Source organism: Myotis brandtii, unplaced genomic scaffold, assembly GCF_000412655.1.
Source record: "Myotis brandtii unplaced genomic scaffold, ASM41265v1 scaffold668, whole genome shotgun sequence".
In the NCBI taxonomy this organism is placed as follows: domain Eukaryota; kingdom Metazoa; phylum Chordata; class Mammalia; order Chiroptera; family Vespertilionidae; genus Myotis; species Myotis brandtii.
The window spans coordinates 4,426,492-4,432,435 of record NW_005370597.1 but is presented as its reverse complement, the minus strand read 5'-3'; the positions used below and the strand labels follow the sequence as shown (position 1 = coordinate 4,432,435).

Sequence of the window (5,944 nt, the reverse complement as noted above, 5' to 3'; positions counted from 1 at the left end):
TTTGCTCAGGCGGTGACCTAGGCTGTGGGGGGACAATCTCAGAACAGGATTCAGAGCATGTGCAGATAATGCCGCTGGGAGGATGACTGCAGAAGGAAGCACCTAAGAGCAGATAAAATTTCTTTGCAAGGTTTTCCCTGAGGAAGAGGCCCTTCCACAGGAGGAAGGTCAAGTCTGGTCTATTTTCGTAACAGCGTTTCAAGTGCTCAGCGGACTTATTTCCTGTGGTCCCCAGGAATCCAGCAGCAGGCTTTCAGGAGGATGTTGGTGATAGGGAGCAGGAACTTCGTGAGTGAGAATCAATAATTATCTCTATATTTGCTTCACTTTTTTTCTATAAAAATAATCTAGTGGAAAAACACTTGCTTTAGAAGAGCAAAGTTCATTGCGACAGAAAGCAGAATGGGACATGGAAGTAAGTCTCTTAGTGTGTGGCAGCATCCTTAGGTCATGACTTTACAGGCTGAAGACGGATCTGTTCACTCATTCCCTTCCCTCCCTCATTCATTCAACAGATAGGTGAGCAACTCCTCTGTGCCAGGCAGCGCTTAGGGACCGAGGAGAAAGAAGGTGGTGACTAAACATGGCCCTCGGGGAACTGACAGTCTAGTGAGGGAGATAGACATCAAACAAGTAAATACGTGGGTGGAGATTTAATGAATTACAAATGATGGGACATGTTGGAAAGGAAGAGAACAGGAAGCAACAAAACAGAATAATGAAGGCAGAGGGGGGACAGAACTCAGGTCAGGAGGTGAGGGTAGACCTGAGGAGGTGGTGCGTCAGCTGCCCTCTGAAAGGTGAGTAGGAGCCAAGGCAGTGGACCGTGTTGGGGAAAGGCATTGCTGGCAGGCGAGCAATTTGCATGAAGGCAGCGTGTGGGGAAGACCACACTGGGTCAAGGATCCCAGGGAAGACAGTGGCTGGTATGCAGTGGGCAAAGGGAGGGAGTGGCAGGAGGTAAGGCCAGACCGGATGGTGTCTTGTAGGCCATGGTAAGGGTTCATGAAAATGGAAAGGCACAGCAGGTTTCGAAAGAGGGAGTGGCCAATCTGATGTAGGCTTCTTAAAAATCCCTCTGGCTTTGTGTATAGAAATGATCGGAGGAGCCCAGAACAAAAGAGGGGGCCGTTTCAGAAGTTCAGACAGGAGCTGACGGTGAACTGCACAGGGTGGATAATAAGTACCTAAATTTGCTAACTCTACTAGAGTCCAAGGGCTCAATATTGAGAGGTTAGAGAAACTTAGACCAGTTAAAAGGGCTGGGACTAGGGTGAGATGAGGGAGGTACTTGCTTCAGGTGCAAAATTTACTCAGAAATGGTATTTCAATGCAATATTTTTACAAAGTCAAATTTCATGCGGAAAAAAACCCCAACCCATGATGAACAAATATCAAATAATAAAATAAAATAAAAAAGACAGGATCGGTAACAGTGCTGGGCCAAGTCAAACAATGAGCCCGAGGTAAAAGGAAAAGTATCAGTAGTAGGCATTGTGTCTTCATTCAAAACTCTCCTCCACTTGTCCTTGGCTAGCTGACCCTCCCCACCTGTAAAATGAAGAGGCCGCCATATAACCCTCTGCTCTGAAAACAGATATTATGGAAAGAAAGCTGATGACATAAATCACCACAAGCCCCTGGTGATTTAGACATTACCTTTTCTCCTTATTCTGGAGAGTCTGAAACAGAAGGCGCATAAGAGTTGCTCCATAAATATTTCTGATGATAATGTTAATGGCTAGCATTTCCCATGTTCTTAATATGTCAGGTACTTTGCCAAGAACTGTTAAATACAATGATTTCATTTGATCCTCACAGCAATCCATGAGGTAGGTATACTATTACCCCTATTTTACTATGCCTGGCATATACTTGAGTAACATTTAGTAAATATAGGAAGAAAGAAAGGATGGATAAAGAGAGGGGGGAAAGTGGCAGGCCTCACACTATTCCTTCTCCCCACTATATGGATAACCAGTGATTCCGACCCCCTCCTCTGTAAACACAATTCTCAGACAAACACTACCCACCAAACTGAAAAGGATCTGCAGGAAAGGGAAACTAACCTTATTTCCCTTTTCCATAGGGATTAATTTTTGGTAAATTACTTTTTCAAAACCCAACAGCTTTTTGAGAACAGACTTTTTAAATTCATTTGTTCCCAATTATTTATCGAGCAATTACTATGTGTCGGGCACAGATCTAGGTGGTGACATATAATGTGAGCAAAACAAACCTGATTTGGGTCCTCGTGAGGCTTACAGATCTGTGTGTGTGTGTGTGTGTGTGTGTGTGTGTGTGTGTGTGTGTGTGTGTGGTGTTGTGGAGCGAGACAAACAGTAACAAGTAAACAAACACATAAGTGGAATCATAAATGCTACACAAGATACAATTTGGGTCTGAGGTAGAGGATGGGGAAATGATGAGAACTATCCTAGATACGGTGGGTCCGACATAGACTCAGGGAAGCTCATCATAGTCACGCTGCTGAAAATTCAGTGCTAAACATTTTTGAACATCAAATCAATTAAACTCCCTACAGAATGTGAAATTTCACAACTCCTATGGAGAGCAATTTTGAAGTACAACACCTATTTATTTATTTCATGAACAGACCTATAGAAAGGTGATTTACACCACTGAGGGTTCAAGAATACAGCACCACGAAAAACATTAGGAAATGTCCTGCCTTCTGTCTGCCCTACCCCACGGGCCCATCTAAATGTCTAGGTTTATCAAATTCCAGAGGAGCCCTCTGAACTAAGGAGGAGCCCAGGAATGTAGAATCTTTAAAAGCTGAGAGCAGTTATGTTCAAAAGCATGGCAGAAGTCACCCTGACATTTCTCCTGACTTTTGTTGCCTAATCTGCTTTCGAAGGCCAATAACGTAAAAATTCGCCATTTTTCAAACAGCCCCACCCCATATAGTGGTGCTTTGATATAAAAGACATGAGAGGGGAGGAGTGGACAGTGGGGAATATAAATGGCTTGGAAAGGTCAGTGAGAAGAAAGAAATAAACCAGGAGGGAAATCACGAGGAGTTGAAACCATGTTTGGAGCTCCCTGCCAAAACGAAGGAAAACTCCCTGGAGAGGCCAAGTTTGACAGATGAGTGTGCTGTCGTGGTTATCAGCATCTACCAATCCCAGTGATTTTTCTGATAAGTGTCATCTTGTCTGCAATGTGCACCACCCTGGAGATGCTAGATACCCAAGGCAGATTTATTTCTTATTTAGCTTCTTGGATACAAGATTTCAGCTCATCCCTTATCAAACACCATCTCCTTCCCATAAACCCACCCGGTCCCTGCCTACAGCTGGGTTGCGTGTGGAGCCGTGTGTGGACTACCAGTGACGTGGCCACGGGACCACGTGAGCCATCGGGCGTGCTGAAACGGCAAACAGTGCGGATGGGAGAATGGCCGCTTTTGGACTTTTCATGTGAGATCAGAGAGAGTTGGCAAGTAAAACCTCTAAAATTAGCCAGAGTCCTTAAAAAGAAAAAATGTGAAAGGAAGCAAGGTTTATACTAGTCTAATGTAGGCGCTCCAGAAACTAGTCACTAGAAGGCTGGCTCTGGGGCAGGTGACTGTTTTCTTCCTGCCCTTTGGCTGTGGCTCTCACTGGGTCCCTTTGCAACCCTGGGCCCTGCCCCGCTGGAGTCCTGCTCTGCGTGCTGCTCAATGCCTCTGCAGGAATGTGGCTCCCGGGCCGAAGCGGGGCCTCTGGGCCCACTTTCAAGAACAGGAATAGACTCTGACATGTGAAATGAGCTCCGTGGAGTTTACATTCCTCCTTTGTATCCAAGCACCTTAAAACCTGAAACCGCACACCAGGACTGCTAACCATTCTTCCAGAGACGCCTGGATATCATCTGTCTGGCAGAAATGTGAGTTCTGTCCTCTTTCTTTTTTGATGTTTTGGTGAGCCTGGGGCTCCTGGAAATGGGGCTGCCTACAGAGGGCGACCTGATGTCTCAGGGCTGAGGGTTTCATTCGCAGCTAAACCACAGATTTGCCCAGCCTCTCGGCTGACAGTTCTCTCGGCTGGAGCAAAGGGAACGGGTGCATCTACCCGTATGCCAGAAGGTACAGCAAATACAAAATGATTATAAAGCGCTTAATGTAGTGTCTACACAACAGGCACCCGCAGATGCTTGTTTACTCACATAAAATGCTTTGTGAAAGCCCAATTGCTATCAAAACGTCAATATTCAACACACTGATACTTCAACAACAATTCCTTCTATTTCCCAGACACTCTCTGTATGCAGGGCCCTTCCTGGGCCTGCCTCGTTCTTTCCTCGTGGCCCGTGACCACATCAGTACTCGTAGCAGCTTCCTTTGACAGATGAGGCAGCAGAGGGTCAGAAACATTAAATGACTTGCCTGGTCACACAAGGAGTTAATGAAACAGCAGAAGCCAAAACCCAGGTATATGACTCTCAGGTTGTGAGAACTTGCCTTTTTCATGGTGTTTCCAACCTAGTAGGACCATTCACATAGTACCCCACCACCACCAACACCTCCAGTGGTCCCTGGCCTGGCCCCAGCTCTTTAATGATCAATGGCAAGTGACTCTAGTGTGACAAAAGTCAAGATGGACTTGGGTGACGCTGGGTCATTCAGGGGAAGCAAGAGAGTGGCAATCAAGAGGTCACTGTACGGCTGTGAAAGAGGATGGTTGTGTGCCAAGGTAGTAACATGCAGACTCCAACGACAACACGTATCTCCTTTAGAACACCGTCAACAGGACTGTGCGAGTTATGGAGGCTGGTGGGGCAAAAAGCATAGAGAAGCTAAGGATTACTCAGTCCAATGGATTTCTCTTCTCTTTCCCACATTCCTTGGCAATTAAAATCATGGACTCTAGAGTCAGAAAACCCTCCCTTTAGATCTCAGCTCTAACACTCATTTCGCTGTGTGACCTTAGGGCAGTGGTCGGCAAACTGAGGCTCTCGAGCCACATGCGGCTCTTTGGCCCCTTGAGTGTGGCTCTTCCTAAGCCTTAGGAGTACCCTAATTACGTTAATAACAATGTACCTACCTATATAGTTTAAGTTTAAAAAATTTGGCTCTCAAAAGAAATTTCAATCGTTGCACTGTTGATATTTGGCTCTGTTGACTAATGAGTTTGCCGACCACTGCCTTAGGGAAATGGTTGAAGCTCTCTGCACCGCTGGTCCTGGGCTGCAGAGTGGGGGCTGAGAAAGCAAAGGCCTCGAGTTCAGTTCAGGACAGCATCTCTGTTCTGTTCACTACACGTTGGGACATTGAACCAGCTAGGGTAGGTGACTGAATAGAAAATTTTACTCTATTCATTTACCTCCCAGCCTAAAAAAAAATAAAAAAATAATAAATAAGTAAATAAATAAATAAACAGAGGAAGAAATTTTAAAAAAAGCAATGTCTACTTAACAGAATTTATTTGAGAATTAAAATAATGTATGAGACACATAGTAAATGTTGGAGAAAAGGTTACTATCTCATTATTTATGGGCATATTTTATTATTTCTGGTATGTCCAAAGCGGGCTATTGGGAAACATAAAGAACAACAAGCTCTTGGCATTTTCAGAGAGATAACAAACACATACTTCAAAAGACTGAGTTTGGAGAAGCCAACATTTCTGGGTCAGGAGATAAGAAAAATAAGAAAGACCCAGCAAACTGACCATCTTCCTATGAGCTGAAAGGTCTGCCGACTCCAAGAAAGAAATGTCCTTGCTGAGCTTGTTCTGAAGATTGTAACCTGGACAACAGATTCAAAAGATTGTTGGAGCCACATCAGTAAGAGAGGTTGGAAGAAGGGGCGAGCGCTGCTAGCGCCTCTGCAGAATCACTTTGCATTTGGCTCCAGGCCCTGAGGCAGGAAGCATCGGTCTGCAGGAAGGATATTTCCATTAAGATGTGTGCAGCTCTTCAGGATGGCGGAGAGGCTGAA

The 5,944-nt window shown here is 45.1% G+C and overlaps 1 protein-coding gene across 6 annotated transcripts in view; it reads left to right on the top strand.

The window, feature by feature from the left end:
- FGF1 (fibroblast growth factor 1 (acidic)) overlaps nucleotides 1-5,944 on the top strand; it is a 106,301-nt gene that overhangs the window by 66,260 nt on the left and 34,097 nt on the right. For 2 of the 6 annotated variants that reach the window (XM_005881101.2, XM_005881094.2), the window contains exon 2: nucleotides 3,811-3,891. The exons of the other annotated variants lie outside the window; for them this stretch is intronic. The gene's annotated coding sequence lies outside the window, so the exon portion shown is untranslated. The remainder of the gene's footprint in view (nucleotides 1-3,810; nucleotides 3,892-5,944) is intronic. 6 annotated transcript variants of the gene reach the window in all.